Below are 20440 nucleotides of genomic sequence, written 5' to 3' on the forward strand. Positions count from 1 at the left end.
TGTCTGTCCTTTCAGGAGGGGCAGACAGATGCCAGCCACTCATTTCCCATCCTCTTATTGAAGGTTCTTCAAGCCGTTATGCAGTCTTGGATCACGGTCAGGGCTTCATTCCTGCATCCCAGGGAGCCAGGCTTGTATGACATCTGTTTTGGCTACTAAAGTCAGAAAACAGAATTTGTGTTCCTCTTACTGTACAAAGCCTTTTCAGAACTGTAATTAAATAATTGACAGCATTTGAACCAGGAAGATATAGTGCTAAAAATTCAGGGTTGGCAATATTCACAGCTGACAGTTGACTTTACACACAAGAGTATACTGTGTTGTGTGTTTTCTAAACTTTATTTTTTGGGATCCTGACTAAATAATCACAACTGCATTCAGTCAGTCAGGACCTCATCATCAGCTCCATAATTTGTTTTTAACTTTGTCTGTGAAGCAGAGAGTAGGTATTTGCAGAAACATGCACTTGGGATTGAGGCTACATTCTGGGAAATAGTTAATCTCATATTGGGTTCCTATTAGAACTCCGAACGCTTGAAATGTTGAATGTTATATGGTCGACACCATATTATTGACATTTCAAGAGTCTGAAGGTTAAATGTAACTGCGTCGTTTGGTGAAAAGTGGGAGAATTTCCCTTTTCTTTACTGAAGTGCGATCTCGGAATTGGTATATTTAAGTAGGGGGGGTGTGGGAGGAGCAGGGGGGCTTGCCCCCCTGCCTGCACCATTAAGGTAAGTTTTCTTTTTTTTTTATTATACATTCGAACTTTTAAACTTCAGTCATATGTTGTTGAACATATGGGATTCGAAGTTTAGAAAGTTCGAATATATAATATAGAACCCTCATACAAAGGGTGTTGTACAGTTCCAAAAATTCTCTCTGCAACCTTGGCTTCACACTATTTTAAACACCTACAACAGAAGAGTAGCTGGCTAACCCAGGAACCTGTCCCAGTATCATGAACTGGTGCCTGCCCCCACAGCTCTTCAAGTGAAGACCAAAAAAAAAAAGATGCACAGCACACACCCCGCTCCTTTCCAGCCATTTAGGTCCCATTTCTGTGCACTACCTCCTGCTGTCCTCCATTTTATAAAAAAAAATTCTTCTTGTAAACTTAAACAGCTTGCTACAAATGTAGGAAACTTTTGCTACAGTTTATGTCCTGCCTGCACAGAGTGCTAGGTACTCATGTTTTACTTCTTATAAACTGTAGCAAGCTGTTGCTACACGTTATACCCTACCTGCACAAAATACTACAGTGCTCAGGTTTTAGTTTAAAAAAAGTGGTTAATTTTTTGACTTTTAAACTGTAGCAGTTGCTACAGTTTAGACCAAACACAGAGCAATACAGTACTCAGGTTTGACTGGAAATGCAATACCAGCTTTTAAAGGCCGGCTTTGCATTAGAGATCAGAATTGGCTGATCACGCTTCTCCAACACTTTGCAATAGGGGTAGTTGCCCTTCTTGCTCCACCCAATCTAAGTTACTGACCTACAGTACTGAGATTTGCAGGTAAAGGAAGGTGGTGTAACTCTTGTAAATAAAAAAATGCAGCTGGACTGATTGCTCCTTAGATACTGAGTTATGTGGCAAATGTGCTGCGGTAATAACTAGCAAGATGCTCAAGGACAATAACAGCAGGTGGCCAGAAGAAGCCAAGTTTCTACAGGCAAGTCCCCCTTCTTGCCACTAAAGTAACCACATGAAAAGAATTTTGCAGAGTAAACTGGTGAATTTCTTGAATACACACTATTTAGCAAGTGGATAACGGAATGACTTCACATGGCAGCTGTGCTGTTACTGTAACATAATTCATTTTCATCCCTAGGTTGACAAGGATGGTCTATATTACCAGATCGAAACTTTAGTTAGTCGAACAACTAAAGATCGCTCTGGTAATATTGAAACCAAAAACTGTGAATGGCCGATTTAATGCAAGAAAAGAATTCCCTTGGCCACATAAAAAAAAACCTTTTAAACCCAAATCAAGTGTGGGGGGCTTCACCCCCCCACACCCCGTGATGTTGGGGGATGTGCCCCCACACCTCCCTAACTAAATATACCAACTCGAAGATCGCTGTACATTGGAGAAAAGGGCATAATCCGCATAACAGCCAAGGGAATTCTTTCCTTCCGTTAAATCGGCCGTTCGCGGTTTTTGGATTTTTTTCAAATAACTAAGGTTTCGATCTGGTAATATAGACCTGACAAGGAGAACCCACTAGATGTTCTGTTCTGTGCTTTAGTAAGGCATTTAACAGCATACTTTATGGAAGGTTCCTAGGGAAAATAAAAAAAAAAAGTTGCATGTTAATCTTTGCTTGGTAAAGTTTGATTATGTGCTACTAGACTTGATCCTGTAACAGTCATGGGTCTGACTCCTACAGTCTCCTTTTGCTTGCTGTATAACTCTGAGTAAGTCAAGACGTTGCTTCCATGAAACCCTTGAAAAAGGATAGTGCATATCCAATGCAGTGGGCATATGTACTTTATTTGCATGTTTGAGAATAACTTATTACACTGAAAGCAGAGGTAGTTTTTATTTAATTTTTGGTGGAAAGGTAACTGTTATGAGGACCCAGTAACTATTGCTGTCACAGAGATCAGTACTGGTGCCAGACCTGTCCAGCTTACTCCTGTCGGACATCATACTACAGTTAGAGAGTAGTGCCATATTTTTTGCTGGTAGCATTGTTGCCTCACAGCAAGAGGTTCTCCCGTTCGATTCTCGGCTTGGGTTGGGAGTGCCTTCTGTGTGGAGTCTGCATATCCTCCCTGGGGTCGAGTGGGCGTTCAAAAGACATGCGTTGAATGGGCGTGCCTTCATTGAAGGTTGGGTGTCGGGCTGGCAACTCGACACAATAAAAAAAAAAACTGCCAATCATTAGCGGACCGGAGTTTCACTGTGGCGACCCCTAAAAGCTGAAAGACAAACATCAACAACACTAAGATTGGGTTTCCTGGTTAGTGTTACTGATGTCACGCTCCATTTTGATCAACAGCAACATGCAGGATGGGTAGGCAGATGGAAGCTGAAATTCCATATGGATGTACACTCTGAATGGCCCAAGGTTGTTTAGAGATAGCTGAATATATATATATATATATATATATATATATATATATATATATATATGGTTTACTATCAAAATTTCGAACCATACTCCATCGACTGTACTATTGTCGAACACGGAAGTTCAAAAACGGTAATATTGATGTCAAAAAAATAATCTAGGAACGGGTTTTAACATGGGTCGAGGTAGGTGTTCAGTATTATTCCAAACTACAAACATTTCCCCTACCTCGACCCATGTTAAAACCCATTCATAGATTTTTTTTTTTACATCGATATTACCGTTTTCGAACTTCCATGTTCACGATAGTACAGTCGACGGAGTCTGTGTCTTTCGGCTTTTCCCGGTTAGGGGTCACCACAGCGGAACTCCGGTCCGCTAATGATTGGTAGTTGATTTTTTTACGTACCGAGTTACCAGCTCTGACGCACAACCTTCAACGAAGTATGCCCATTCATGCATGTATCCACGCAGAAGACGCTCTAGCTGAGAATCGAACAGGACAGCGTCTTACTGTGAGGCGACAACGCTACCGCAGCACCACCACCGATGGAGTATGGTTCGAAATTTTGATAGTAAACCTATATATATATATATATATATATATATATATATATATATATATCTATAAGAGACAGTGTTATATTAAGAGCTACAGTTTCACTTAATGGATTACTTGAGTACATTCTAAACTAACAGGCCTCAGTTTGTCAGACTTTTTAAGACTGTTAAAAAAGAGTAGCATCAAACATTTTGTCTGATCTCCAAATGTCCTGTGTCAAATTGACTGGCTTAAATGTTTGTGGATACATTCAGAGTGGCAATAAACCAATGAAATTGATATTTTCCTTTTTGCTTAAAGAAATGGAGCCACCCAGCTACAAATGCTATCACATGATCCTTAAACTAAAAGACAAGTATCACCCAGGCAATTTCAACATGTTTATGAAAGGTAATGTAGGAGTTTTGCCACTGAAAAATTCAGCAGCACAATAACAATCCAACGGAGACGGTGAGATAAAATCGAAAATTTTGGGTTGGGAGGGTGGCCTAATGGTTAAGGTGTTTGCCTTACAAACACAAGGTGCAGGGTTTGAGACTCACAAGGGATAATTGGCTAGGCTTAAAATGGCTTGCAAGGGCAGTTAGCCTAGTACTAACCTATGAACTTAACCTATGAACCTATGAATAATATGGTACAATGGTAAGCGCTTTCGGCTGCAACTCCAGCCTTCATCAGACAAATGAATGTACAAGCAAAAATCCTATATATAACTGTTTCTCCTCCTAACCAATTATCCAATTACTACAGGTAATTAATACTTAAAAGGGCATAAACTTTGTAAATGCTGAATTATAAAACATCTCATACATACATATATAACATATACCTACCTATCTATTATTAGCTTTTAACTTTAAAATACTTTTGATATAAAATCATTAAGACCTGGAAATTGTGTGGCATTAAGATAAACTTGCCACCAATATTCCTTTGACTCCAATATAACTTTCCAAGGTCCTTTTCTAGGAAATGGAATAATTTGCTCCAATACTATAAATTGAAATTTATGTGTGGGATGATGTACTAAATGTCTATACAATGCATTATTACATGAACGCTTATTAATATCGTATACATGTTCGTATATGCGTTGTTTCAATTTCCTTTCAGTTTTGCCTATATAATAGGCCGAACAATGTACAAATAATGCAGCATAGACCACTCCAGATGTATTGCAATTATATTTCCCTTTTAACTTTATATGTATTCCACCAATTAATACTTGTTCAGCTTCCAATATATGAGCAATAACCACACATATTACATTTTCTCATTTTCCCTGTTATAGTAGATATAGTATTAGAACAAGCATTACACCAATCTTTGAGATTCCGATCTCCCTTATAAATAATGGACGGTTGTGTGCCTAAAATCTTTGTTAAGTTAATGTCCCCTTTTATAAAAATCCAATTCTTATAAATTAAACTTTTTATATCTGCAGAATCTTGTGTGTAAGTTGTAATAAAAGATGTATTCACATTATTACTATTATTACTGACTTCAACACTACCAGAATTTGTATCATCACGTCATACTCAATGTTTGTTGCAAAGTATCATCTGCATCAGACTGTAGCATTGTATTTATACCAGAATGTCCTAACAATGGTTTGTAAAACCCAGTACTTCTTTTATGCAAAACCTCATGAAAAATGTTATTAACAAAATGTTCAGGATAATCTCTATTTAAAAACATATCCATGATATAATGACATTCTTCAATAAATTCATCAAAAAGTGATACCATACATGCAGCTCAAACCAGCTGCCCCTTTATAACTGCCTTTTTTACGTGCTGCGGATGATTGCTTGTAAAATGCAAAAACTTGTTGGAATACATGTTCTTCCTAAAAATATTTGCTTTTAAATAATTATGTACAAAATCTTTGGATAATAATACATCCAAATAAGAAATACTATGCAGTCCAATCTCATGTGTAAAAACCAAAAAATCTGTGGTAGCATTTATGACCTGCATAAAATCATCCACCATTTCCATGGGACCATGCCAGATGAAAAAAAGGTCGTCCAAAAACCGATTATACATATCTATGTATTGCATAAATTGGGAGCAAAATAGATATTTTATTTCCCATATTGCCATAATAACATTGGCATATAATGTTCCTATTGGGGAACCCATTGCCACTCCCTTTATCTGTTTAAAATAATGACCATCATGGTAAATGTAATTATTAGTTAAACCAATTCCAACAAGTGTACCAATGCATTTAATTCATCTTGTGCAATAGGAACAATTTCCGTGAAGAATTCAGTAAACCAATCTAAACCTGTATGATGTCGTATGCATGTGAAAAGATCTTTAACATCCGCTGTTATAAAGCGAATGCTATCTACATTCTTTAGGTGCAAATTATTCACCTTAACAAGAAAATCCCAAGAGTCTCGACAAATATGTTCCAAATGTGCTACTTTTCCTTTTAACTGAATATCTATATACGTAGCCATAAAATAAGTTTTTGACCCACCTGTGTCCACAATAGGATGTAACGGAGAGTTTTGCAGATCTTTATGCAATTTAGGAGCCCCAAAAATAAAAGGAATTCTTGGATTTTGCACATGCATATAAAAAAAGGCTTCTTTTGTTATTTAGCCTTGCCACAGCATATCTTCCAAAAAATAATCAATCCTAGCATAAGAAATATTAATTTCATTCAAAGAGACTTCAATATAGACATCATCATATAAAATACGTAACAATTGCTGATTGTAATCAAAGGCATTCATTATGGCCAATCCGCCCCCCTTATCGGGTTGCATAACTCGAATGTCCCCATTCAATTTTAACTCATTTAAAGTCTCATATTGATCCTTAGTAAAATTTTTATGTTGATATTGTCTTTTATGCTGTTGAAGTTGATGCCTAAAACCTAGTTCACAAATTTCTTGGAACAATTTAATTTTTGGATGCAAAGGAGGATTAGTGGAACTAGGAATATGCATAGGATTATTCACTAAACATAAAGCTTGTTGATGTATTATTGCTAAATTCATTTTCCTAGTGAAAAGTTTTAACTCGGTGATTAAGTCAGTAATTTTCGCTCTTCTGTCCGGTATAAAGGTTAAGCCTTTACTAAAAATGTTAGCATGCTCTGTACTTATAGCAACCTGACTATAATTATAAATATGATAGTCACCTGTTTCATTTGCAATAAGTTGAAAGTTTTGAAAATTATTACTACAAGTGGCATCCACACTTACTGGTATTAATTGTAATTATTGCGTGAACCCATTCTCTGCCTCCTCCATGTTCGTGTTTGACTGCCCTTCATGCTGTAACTCTCCTTGTTCCAAAGTCGTTCTGACCTGCGGAGGCCTCCTTCCTCCAAAGGGAATTGTTGCTGTTTGTTGGCGTTTTCATTGTTGTGAACATGAACGCCATTGTTAACTGCTGAGGTGGAGGAAACTTCCGCTGAGTTATTATGCCATTGCCCACGTGGTGGCGTAGGATAGGCTTGCCCCTTGGAATAATCCAATTTATCTCTTTGAAGTTTACAATCCTTTCTCTGCAACTAGGTTGCTATAGTTGTCAACTTGCGTGAGCACTTCTAAATATTGATGCTGACAAGCCATAAATACTGATTGCTGTTTTATTTTAGTATCAAGTGCTTGAATTTGTACATTTAATTCATCCATTTTTATGGTATTATGCTTAATCAGTACTTGCAGAAGCTCACACCCCTGTCGGTCAAAAAGTTGCAATAGTTCCTTATGGTAACGCACTGTTTTCTTTTAAACCTGTGAGGTACTTCCAATACCTTAAACCTTTTGGAACCTGTTGTGTTTTTATACATTCATTAAAATAAACATTTTCATGGACCAATTTGCGATAATACCTTACTAAATCATGAAATTCATCAACCATTGTTGTAAAACTAGGTGCCTGCTTATTCATCTCTATTGAATTATTTTGCACTTGATTCAACCATTGTGATAATTGAATGTCTCTGTAAGCAGAATCAGCATTTTTTTCATCATTTTGTTGTTGTAATTGTATCTGCCCAGGAGGAATACTGTCCGTACTATCAACACTGTCCGTTCTGTTATTTCTAAAGTCAGGTAATCTTATATTATTAGTGTTGTTACCAGAAAGTTGTTGTATAAGCTGAGTAAGAATTAACACCGATTGCTGAAGCGTATCAAATTCAGCTCTGGTGACCACTGTTACCGCGTCTTGCGAGCTGCCAGAAGCCATACCAAACTGAAATCCACAAGAACACAAACCAATGAAAAATTCAGCAGCACAATAACAATCCAACGGAGACGGTGAGATAAAATCGAAAATTTAATATGATACAATGGCAAGCGCTTTCGGCTGCAACTCCAGCTTTCATCATACAAATGAATGTACAAGCAAAAATCCTATATATAACTGTTTCTCCTCCTAACCAATTATCCAATTACTACAGGTAATTAGTACTTAAAAGGGCATAAACTTTATAAATTCTGAATTATAAAACATCTCATACATACATATATAACATATACCTACCTATCTATTATTAGCTTTTAACTTTAAAATACTTTTTCACACGTATTCCAACAAGTTTTTGCATTTTACAAGCAATCATCCGCAGCACGTAAAAAAGGCAGTTATAAAGGGGCAGCTGGTTCGAGCTGCACGTATGGTATCACTTTTTGATGAATTTATTGAAGAATATCATTATATCATGAATATGTTTTTAAATAGAGATTATCCTGAATATTTTGTTAATAACATTTTTCATGAGGTTTTGCATAAAAGAAGTACTGGGTTTTACAAACCATTGTTAGGACATTCTGGTATAGATATAATGCTACAGTCTGATGCAGATGATACTTTGCAACAAACATTGAGTATGACATGTGATGATACAAATTCTGGTAATGTTGAAGTCAGTAATAGTAATAATAATGTGAATATATCTTTTATTACAACTTACACACAAGATTCTGCGGATATAAAAAGTTTAATTTATAAGAATTGGATTTTTATAAAAGGGGACATTAACTTAACAAAGATTTTAGGTACACAACCGTCCATTATTTATAAGAGAGATCGGAATCTCAAAGATTGGTGTAATGCTTGTTCTAATACTATGTCTACTATAACAGGGAAAATGAGAAAATGTAATATGTGTGGTTATTGCTCTTATATATTGGAAGCTGAACAAGTATTAATTGGTGGAATACATATAAAGTTAAAAGGGAAATATAATTGCAATACATCTGGAGTGGTCTATGCTGCATTATGTGTACATTGTTCGGCCTATTATATAGGCAAAACTGAAAGGAAATTGAAACAGCGCATGTACGAACATGTATACGATATTAATAAGCATTCATGTAATAATGCATTGTATAGACATTTAGTACATCATCCCACACATAAATTTCAATTTATAGTATTGGAGCAAATAATTCCATCTCCTAGAAAAGGACCTTGGAAAGTTATATTGGAGTCAAAGGAATATTGGTGGCAAGTTTATCTTAATGCCACACAATTTCCAGGTCTTAATGATTTTATATCTATCAAAAGTATTTTAAAGTTAAAAGCTAATAACAGATAGGTAGGTATATGTTATGTATGTATGTATGAGATGTTTTATAATTCAGAATTTATAAAGTTTATGCCCTTTTAAGTACTAATTACCTGTAGTAATTGGATAATTGGTTAGGAGGAGAAACAGTTGTATATAGGATTTTTGCTTGTACATTCATTTGTCTGATGAAGGCTGGAGTTGCAGCCGAAAGCACTTACCATTGTATCATATTAAATTTTCGATTTTATCTCACCGCCTCCATTGGATTGTTATTGTGCTGCTGAATTTTTTATTGGTTTGTGTTATTGTGGATTTCAGTTTTGCCACTGAACAACACGTGTAAACCAGAGGTTAGAGAACTGACAAATAACAATGAGGCCAAGTTATGTGTAAAATAGGATGCCATATTTACACAACTTGTACAACAACAAATGACTGACAGCTGTATATAGAGCATTTAAGAAGTGTTGACCCACCAGAAGGCTTTCATCTGGTTCCTGGGTAGTTAACTTTTGACTAAGAAGTTTAAGACCCTTTAGTTCTCCCTGGTAGACTAAGTCACCCATACCGGACACCAGAATGAGTGAATGACTGGAGATTATCCAGTAAAGTGAGGGGTTAGCGGGTACCACTCATATCTAGCAGCACAAATTAGACATACAGATGACCAAGGGCATGCCCAATAATGGCTGTTGATGCTGGAAATAGAAAGCCTCAGTCAGATGTTCATCTGATGGGTCTTTTCATGTTACAGTAATAAGCCAAGCCCAGAAAGGCAGCAGGGATGCTAACCATTGAGACTGTGAAGGCTCCCAAACAGACAAGAGTTGTATTAGGGAGTTGAATTGCAGTTGTATAATTAATCATTTCTTTGCTGTATGTATAGTGTTAGCTGCTAAGCTAAAGAAAATGTTGAATTTCACAATAATGTAGTATAGTTTTTTTACTGACTGTAAATCCATTTGTTTTTGTTGTGTACATACATGAAAATACCTGCTGCCTTATATCTATATTTATTTACTTTTGTTTGTTTGCCAGGAAAATCCAACAAAGTTCAGAAAACCTTTTCAGTGGAAGCCTGCGAAGAAAAGTTCTAGAGGTAGAGCAATATTGTCAAAACTAATATATAATACTGTAATATGACATTTGTAGTTCACAGACTTTTGTAACAGTGTCTCGCTGTAATACAGAAAGTATTAAAATATATATATAGGCATTCCTATCAGAATGTCGACTTACCAGAATACCGAACAGGATATGATCGAGACAGAAACACTGTAAATCCACAAAACTGAAAGTAAACATTGCCAAAACTGTAAAACAGTGAAATGCAACTGTGCTTGCAATGCTGATACCAGACAAAACCTCTGAAACAATACAAATAAAAAACAAGCATTTTAAACAAAATTGCACATTTAATAATATTTTTGCAGGGGGGCCACACCCCCACCCCCTCTAAATTATATACACCACCTCCGAGATCGCACTACAGTGGGGAAAATGGTAAATGCTGGCAGCGCATGCTCAATTGCATTTCAGCGTTTTACACTTTCGGCAATGTTTACTTTCACTTTTGTGAATTTACGGTGTTCCTGTCTCAATCATATGCAGTTCAGTGTTATGGTAAGTCAAAGTTCTGATAGGGATCTGTATATATATATATATATATATATATATATATATATATACACACACACACACACACACACACACACACACACACACACACACACACACACACACACACACACACACACACACATTTTCATTTCCTGTGGGATAAGATACATTCATTGATGGTTTAGATTTATTAGTGCAGAAATGTAGAAAATGAAATATTTATGAAAGGTTTAAGATGGTATTGTATGTGTTGCAGAAAATGTGTTAGTGGGTAATGAAGTAAAATATGGAAAGAGTCAGATGGAACATTAAGAATGTCGAAATAGTATTAAATTAAATTGTCTAAAAGTGAACTATAATATTTTAGTAAGTTCTATGGTCAAAAAAGTAGACTAAAGCTCTAAGTGAAATATTTGAAAAATATGCTAATGTTTGGGATTGATTGGTGCTAAATGCATGTGCTTGACATATGTTTACTGGATAAGTCATGCATGATTTATGTTTAGTTGATAATTCCTGCATGACATGTTTATTGGATAATTCCTTAGTTTTGCCTGAAAAGAGTTTGAGTTAGAGTCAAAGTCTGATTTCTGCTGGGACTGAATTCCATGAGTTAGCTACTGTAACTGAATATGATGAGTCAGCCTAGTGACTGATGTAACGGTAATTAGAACACTGAGTTACCTAGATACCTGTTGGATTGCGCTTTTCTGTTAGATTACTGACTGTATGGCACAGGATATTATAAACTCTTTAGAGATAGGAGAAATCTAACATATTTATCAGTTCTAGCCCTTTGCGCTTTTCATTGTGGTAAACAGTGATGTGTATTGTTTGAAAAGTTCATTGCAAACTTAACTTTCTTGTTGTTTTTTCAAGTCTGAAAAGTTGAGTTTTCCAGTTGTTTGTTAACGCAGCTGAACTACGTAGAGGACTAGGAAGTAGTGTTATGCATGTTGCAGCATAGTTTACCCAGGTCAAAATGACTGGATTCATATTGTGTGCCTTGTATTTTTTTTTTTGGCTTTAGTTATGGTATAATTGACATAATAATCAAATTTCAAATTGTGATGAATAAATATGCCAAACAGCTTTGCTTGAAGTAGTTTTGTTTCTATGTGATCTGAAACTGTACTGTTGTGTTGAGTAGTTTCAGGGTGAAGAGAAGTAGCCGTGTCTTCTTATTTAGAAAACATTTTGATTCTACCATCCATTTTATCATTGCAGTTTATGGACCTTTAAGTAATGGACGGGAGCGGGTTGTATATTTGTTGAGCGTATTAATCTTGAATCATCTGTATAATGTAATACTGTTGATGTTATTCTTCCATATGTACTATTACTGAATATGTTGAATACTAGAGGACCAAGTATGGATCCTGGAAGGATGCCTAGAGGGATTGGTTGACTGGAAGAGTTGATGTTTACTATTGTATTTATTGGGATCTAGTTTTAAAAATAGTTGGATGACAAGAATATAATATCTTTGCTTAAATTTATATTGGCTAGTCTTGTTAGAAGTAATTGCTTTGAGGAAGTATGAAAGTCTTTTGGTAAATCTAAAAACTGGGAAACAACTAGTTGTTTCTTGTTTCTGGATTGATTTATTATATTTAAGAATGTAAGTAGTGTAGTTTCACTGATATGTCTTGAACAAAGGCCACGCTGAGTTGAGGGGAAAAGTTTTTTTTTTAATTAGGTAGAATGTATTTTTTGTATAAACATTGAGTTTGGATTGTTTGAGCAGTGTATGAGTTGGTCTGCGGTTTGACAGCTGTATAGATGTACCATCTCTAAGGGGATGAATTCTGTACGTTTTTTGTTTTATGTAAGTCAGACACATTGCTTTCCTGTATAAATCATTTTATAAGAATTGTAGCTGGTTATTCTATTGACCCTGCTGCGTTATGCAGATATTCACATGTTAGGTTAATTGCTAAGGTAGCTAGTTTTAATTCTTGTAATAGTTTTTTTTTCTACTGAAACTGTATGCAGGCTGAATGAACCATATAATGAGAGCATTATCTGTGGATAGTGAGTAGAACTTGTTTAGTTTTTGAATCTAACCAAGGTGCCTGCTATAACGTTTGAATTTTTTCAGTGTAATGGTCCAAAAGACTTAAGAATAGGCTGGAATGTTTCATTGAAAAATATGCATTGTTTAGTGCTAGTTGGTTTAATGATGCCTAGTTGTATTTTTGTGTTGAGTTAAAAAAGGTTATAAAAACTTTTTTGTGCTATGAACATACATATCTGATATATATATTTTTGCGGGATTTTTAGTATTTTTTAGGTCACATAGATTGGTTGTGCTGTAATCATTCAGTATATTGGGAACAACTCTGATTTCAACAATGCTGCTAGGGTTGTTTGTTAAAATCCAATCAAGTATGTTTTCCTTTCCTGCAAATTTATCCAACGTAGCTGTTTGAAACTGTATTGATTGATTGATTGATTTTTGTCACATCTTGAATAGATAATATTTTAGACCAATGTACATATCTCCAATTGTTATTTTTTAAGTTACTTAATTTTTTAACTGGGATAGGCCAACTGAGCCCTGACACAGGGCCTGTCTTCGGGGGCTGTGTGGGAAAGAAAGATCGATGTTGAACATACAGAACAAATAAAGTCATTAACGAAGACAAGAATGTTGCTTGTAATGGTATAGAAACAAAATTACAATTGTTCGCTTAATATGAAACGTGATAGATAAATCCAGTATTTCAGAAAAAATCAAAATGAATTGCATATTTACGTATATGTTGGATTACATTCCCGCCTACAAGGAAGTAAGGAGGAAGAAGAGTTCTTAATGTTATATTGCTGAAAGTGAAAGTGGCTGGTTGTGTTATAGCAAAAGGGGAGTGTGAGAGACATAAAAACGGTGTATACTAGGTTTATGCATGTTAGCATGTGAAACATGTAGCAGTGTTAAGTAGGGTAAAGATAAGAGGAAAAGAGAACTATACTAGTTTGTAGAATCCTCTCAGTGATATGTTGGAATTATCTTGCTTCAGTGTGATAGTCAGCCAGGATGGTATGCCTTTAAATGTTCAAATATTTTAGGAGTTGAATTTGGTGGAAAATGTGTAATATGGTATAAGTTGTTTATGATGATAAATATAACCTGAGACTAGAAGAATTTTAGCTGATCTGTGAAAAGTGTTAAGAATTAAATTGGATTCAGTATAAAAATGCAGTGTCTCTTTTAGACATATGGCCAGTTCATATAATGTGTTATCTTGATACAGAATTTCTTTATCAGTTATGTAATGAAAAATAATTAATAAATTCTGTGTTGGTCCATTAACAGAAAATGCAAAGTCAATGTAACGCAGACTTAATGTAAAACCTTTTATTGGACCAACGCAGGAGTTATATTGCAATAATTTGTGCTTTCATGCTGGTATCTAACAGTTGTTACACACCCCGTAAGCACCTGTACAACTGAGTCATACTTATTATTATTCAGAAAATGCATATTGATGCAAAACCTGTTGTTCTATTAACTTTTTAAATTAATTAAAGCAATATTTAAAAAACGTTCCTGATTTTGATCATTTGTCCCTCCAGAAGTCTTAAGCAAATCAGCTGAGAGGTGTTTGACAGCACTCATTAGGTGCTTTACCAGCTTTCAAAGTTGCTAACACATTTTGCACCTCCTTTCTTTTGTAACTTGTAATACATGGAGCAGATAAAGTCCTATGCACTACAAAACATTATGATCTTCTATCATAACCCTTTATTATGTTTTCTTGACATGGATTCCAGGATTCACTCTCAAGATTAATTTCTTGGCACCAGTCCTGTAAGTTTTGCATAACAATTTTTTTTTTACTGAGTTACTAATAAACAGTGCAAAGATTAGAGCGGTTAGCAAGGAAAGACATGAGACATAGAGGGTAGAAATGGGGAGGAACAGAATAAGAAGACAAGGAGAAGAAAGCAAATGTTAGTAGACAGACGACAAGACAGATTGTAATGGGCGAGTAAATAAATAAAGATTGTCTCAGGTTTCAGAGTTAATCTACTATAAAGCTGATTTAAGAGGTTTGTCAAGGTGTGAACTGTAGACAAAGTGAAAACTATAGAGACTAACCAACATCTCTGAAATAGCTATATTTATATTGTTTCTTAAGATGAGAATTACATTTCCTTGAACAAAAGAAGATTATTTTTAGAGGTGATTTCACATAACCGTGAGTTCCAGGTGGCTGAGACTAGTTTACTAGATGCTTGTTCGCAAACAGTAAGAACTGCAACGTGTAAAGTTTGATCGTGTCATGACTACTTAGAGAATAAGATGAATTCCGCAGAGTAAGTCTGTTAGCTAGGGGAAGCACAATTCGTTTCATCAGTCAAGTTAAATGTTAGTGTGTGTTTATAAGAAAAGTGAATCAAGTCAACACCAGAAGCCACGTTGCTTTTTTGAATAGTATGAAAATTATTCTCTCTGAAGCTAGCTAGGTGGAAGAACTTAGGAATTTTTCTGTTGTCTGCAATAGGGAAATATTGAGCATCGATAAAGGGGCATTAACAAGCAATGCACAATCAAGCAAAGATGATATTATATTTATTTATTTACTTTTTATTTGTATCTGTTTTCCAGTTTAGAGTACTGGTCCTCATAGGCCTTTTTCAGACTCGGCCAGAAATGGAGTCTGGTTAAGTTACTTGCTCCAAGTCACACAGGTAGTGAAAGATGAGACAATTAAACTCTGCAGTACTGGAATGCAGGAAATATATCCTTAAACCTTTAAAACATTAATTGCTATTGTTTGGCATGCCTCAGTAGTCAGTAGATGGAAGATTTTTAGATGACTATGAATTGGTTTAAAGGATAATTTGATCAAGAATTATGCTTAAGTGTCTTTGCTGTGACATGAACAACAATGGCGTACCAGAAAGACCAATGATAGATAAAGCCTGCAGTTTATTAATTCTTTTGGATGTATGAAATAGCATTACAGTAGATTTTTGTGATCATTTCATTGATAGCACACCAACTGCAGATGAAGACATTCTGTATATTGGTAGCAAGTGACTGAAAAGTTGAGACGTAGTTATAACAATGTCAACTGCATACATAATGCAGCTGACCTGAGAGACGTTCTAGAGAAAGTTATTTATATATAGTAAGAAAGATAAAAAGATCCAAGTAATGATCCCTGATGAATTCTTTTAAAAGGATGCCACCCTGTGTGTAAATTTGTTACTGATTACCTTAAATGTTCTGTTTTTCAAAAAATCCAAAATCCATTGTAGAAATTCAGTGGAAAAATGCAGTCACTAGTTTTACTAAAAACAGCTTGCTCTGAATGACTTCTCTAATCCAGGAATTTAACCCCTGTTAATGGACTTTATTATGTTTGAACATATTTAGTCATTAAGTGAGAAAGTAACTGTCAAAAGTACCATATTTGGGACAAAAACTGTTTGCTGTTCATGAGGTCATATTTCTGATAGTGCACCAGTAATTCTTTATATATTATTTTTTGCAAACTTTTGCAAGAGGGCAAGTGTTAGCTATACATGTTTACTCTGTTTCTGTAGTTGGTAACTATACCTAGAATGAGGAACAAGATGAACATGCTTGAAAATGTAGGGAGTTTAGTTGCTGATATTAAGTTATAAAAATGGTTGAAAGGTTTGGTAAGGATTGGGCTTCCTGTCTCTAGAATTTTGGGATATAAAAATGTGAACCTTTGTGTCATGTTTATAATCAGTTTTGAACATATTCTTTAACTGTTTATACTACCAATTTTGAAATGAAAAGGAGAGTAATCAACTAATTTACTGAGGTGCTGGATCTACTGCTTGTAGGCTGTCAAAAGAAAAATTAGTAGATGGCAAAAGTTGAAGAAGCTTCTTTAGTACCATTAGTGTAACAATACACAGTATAATGTAGGATGCCAGCTTCGAGAATATATTGTTCGCGTGTTGCTTTAATCCGTCCATCCATCCAGTCCCATCTACAATAAGCATTGGGTATAGGGTGCTCCTTCTACAGTGACATTCATCTACTGATTTAATACTGATTTAATGGTTTTACAAAATTGCTTGCATTTTCCAAAAATACTCTGCACGTTTCTTTAGTAATTGGCTTCAGATATATTTCATACCTTAGTGGGATGTTTTAAGTCATGACAATTTGTAGCTCTTTTATATTTTTAGAGTCTTATTTCCATTCGATTAAGGCCTTATTTCACTTTTAATGAGTTTTGTTAGGGAATGACCTAACCAGGGAAACTTATAACCTTTAAATCTTCTTTGTCAAAGTGTTAATAATTTGTTTTGTATAGGAGAGAGGAGATTTAAAAAGATGAGAGTGCAGTAATGGTATTGGAGGAGCTGATCCGATCCAACTCTGCTAACAGCAGACAACGTGGGTAGTAGCAGAACAGAATATATTAAGGGAGTTTCATGTGGAAGTTTATATGCTTTTAGTGACCAACTAGAAAGGAGTAGACTGTGATCTTTCATGCCATTAGGGAGGGAGTAGACTGTGATCCCTCATGCCATTAGGGAGGGAGTAGACTGTGATCCCGCATGCCATTAAGGAGAGAGTAGACCGTGATCCCTCATGCCATTAGGGAGGGAGTAGATTGTGATGCCTCATGCCATTAGGGAGGGAGTAGATTGTGATGCCTCATGCCATTAGGGAAGGAGTAGACTATGATCCATCATGCCATTAGGGAGGGAATAGACTGTGATCCCTCATGCCATTAGGGAAGGAGTAGACTGTGATCCCTCATGCCATTAGGGAGGGGAGTAGACTGTGATCCCTCATGTCATTAGGGGGGGAGTAGACTGTGATCCCTCATGTCATTAGGGAGGGAGTGGACTGTGATCCCTCATGCCATTAGGGAGGGAGTAGACTGTGATCCCTCATGCCATTAGGGAGGAAGTAGACTGTGATCTCTCATGCCGTTAGGGAGGGAGTAGACTGTGATCTCTCATGCAGTTAGAGAAGGAGTAGACTGTGATCTGTTATGCCTTTAGAGAAGTGATCCTTCATGCCATTAGGGAGTGTAGACAACTGCTTTAATTTTTCAGGTAATGACTGTGACATCCTGTGATGAGTTTTTGACAGTAGATGGACAGTTATACTTGTAACAAGTTAAGTATGATTTAAAAAGTAAGAAACCTATTTAGATAACTTTTGAGGTAGGTTTTCTAGTAGGAGTTTCCCTAAAATGATAAATCCATTATGCCTAGAATGTCCCAGTGCTTGTGTTATCACATCTTCCATCAGGTTGATATTGGTTGGAGAGGCAATGTTAATCTTCGTATAACTCCCCAATAAAATCTGGGATCTGGGTTAATGTTCAATTAAGAGTAGTATCCAGAGGTGAATCACGTTTGCATAGTAAGGTAGGTGAAAGGTTAATATGTCAAAATACATCTCTATTACCTTTTTTCTGACCTGTTATAAACCAGTCTGTACAGTTTCTTGAGGAATGTGGGAAAAAAACAGGAGTTATCTTTTACCCAGTACATGGTTATAGAAACTATGTTATTGTTGCACAACATAGCTGAAGCTTCCATTAAAGATAATTTATTATTAATGCTATATGTATTTAGGCAATCTATTGTAAGATCTTCTAGTGCATCAATGTACATAGTAAACAGTATGATAGCAGGACCTTGGTTTAAATATTGTCCCATGCCAGCAGAGTAGTTTGCGATGAAATTTAAGAAACATACTTATCTGCCTTTATGCAGTTTACAGTTGTTATGATAAGTGTAGTTAGTTATGATAAAGTACAATTTGTTTGAGTTTGGGATTAAAAAATAAATGAATTTTGTCCATCATGTCTTTAGGTAGACCTTTGTTTTTTTAGAGACATGGACTAAAGTGTGTACTTACTGTGTTTTTGGCATGAATGTAACCAACTGTAAATCGTTTTTTTCTGTAATACGTACACTGAATGTAACTAAATTTATCTTGTATTCTCTCTTAACATGTATATTAAATATAACTGGAGCTTTTCTCCTTGGTTCTCCACTGAAAATGGGTTTCTAACCCATTTGGACTAACGCAGTTAACAAATAAATAAATAATATAGTTGTGCCTCATCTGTAATTGTAAGCATGCTAAGCAAATATAAATGACATGATTAACAAGATAGCATTGTGGAGGTATGATTACCATATTTGACATGTAATGGGAAGTACTGGGAGATACTGGGAGAGTAAAGCAAGTAAACTATGTTAATGACAAGTAATACATTAAATGGCAAAATTGTGCCAATAGTTGGCAGTGCTAATGACAAGTAATACATTAAATGGCAAAATTGTGCCAATAGTTGGCAGTGCTATGAACAGGTATGTAATATAGACAAACAATATTTATACTTGGCAATTGTTTAATGGACGGTATTTACATGATATTGTAGTATGATGATAATCCTTAGCAACAGTTGTTAAATGAACATTATATGTTCTGTAGTCCTATCTTGCCTTCATTCTTACATATGGGTTCGGAGCCGATCCTCAGCTCTGACTCGGCCTATTACAAAGCTTAAAGTCTCTTAGTTGGCTTGTGGCTAGGTAGGTATCCCATAGTGCACTAGTACAATCCCCAGATCTCATTTGCCACATCTACGAGTACAGAAGTGCTTATTGCTTGGCCGTGGCTAAGTTCAAACTTTTTGTCATTATTATCACTTCACTGATTTTATAGCTAGTTATCGTAATATTAGATAGTGTTTAGAAGTGTTTTTTGCCATTTAATTAGTTAGTTTGTTTGAGAACCTGTTGGCCCTTGTTTTTCTCCATTTGGTGGCCAGTGTGCTAGTTTATATTACTTTTGATATTACATAGGTCCGCACTTGTCTTCGGACCTTGTTTTTCTCGATTCTTATATATATATATATATATATATATATATATATATATATATATATATAGTGTGCAGTGTTTTTTGCTAGTTTTTGATGCAGGTTATTTCTCTGTAGGGCCATGTTGTATTAGGGCCTTGTTTTCTAATTTTTAGAAATTTAAAGATTGCATGCAGTGTTGTTTGTTCATACTTTGCCTGCTACTGAAGTTTCTGGTCTTTCTCCAACTTAGCCTATCCAGCTAGGTCCATTTAAGTTAGAGGACCTAGTCCTCTGCTATTTTTCATATTTTCTAACAAGGCTAGGCCCATTTAAGTTAGAGGACCCAGTCCTCTTTTCTGTGTGCCTGCTTGTTGGGGCTAGGCCCATTTAAGTTAGAGGACCTAGTCCTCGGTGTGTTTGTTGTATACCTGTTCGGGCTAGGCCCGTTTAAAATTAATGGACCTTGTTTTCCTTGTTGATATAGCCCATGTCCAAAGACCAAAAACCTTCAGGTTTCAAAAACTGCATAAAGTGCTCCCAGAAGATGTCAATTACGGATGGCCACAGTAATTGTGTTTATTGTCTCGGAGCCATACACTTGCAGAAAACTTGTTTATTCTGCCATTCCTTTAGCTCCAGAGTTCTCCAGGAGCAGAAGAACAAGTTACTTTTGAAAGGTCTCCTCAAGCCTTCCTTTGAGGAAGACTTAGCAAGTTCTTCTTCCTCATCTAAGTTACATTCATCCAAAAAATAGAAGGTCAAGTCGGCCAAGAGGCATTTGCCGGCACTGACTAGTGTAGTGGGAC

The 20440-nt window shown here is 35.7% G+C and overlaps 1 protein-coding gene across 3 annotated transcripts in view; it reads left to right on the forward strand.

Moving 5' to 3' along the window:
- TSPAN9 (tetraspanin 9) overlaps nt 1–20440 on the forward strand; it is a 2052609-nt gene that overhangs the window by 667709 nt on the left and 1364460 nt on the right. For 2 of the 3 annotated variants that reach the window (XM_044087579.1, XM_044087581.1), the window contains exon 3: nt 10225–10285. The exons of the other annotated variant lie outside the window; for it this stretch is intronic. The gene's annotated coding sequence lies outside the window, so the exon portion shown is untranslated. The remainder of the gene's footprint in view (nt 1–10224; nt 10286–20440) is intronic. 3 annotated transcript variants of the gene reach the window in all.

Source organism: Protopterus annectens, chromosome 11.part0 (assembly GCF_019279795.1).
Source record: "Protopterus annectens isolate FY-2018-M chromosome 11.part0, PAN1.0, whole genome shotgun sequence".
NCBI classification, from domain to species: Eukaryota; Metazoa; Chordata; order Ceratodontiformes; family Protopteridae; genus Protopterus; species Protopterus annectens.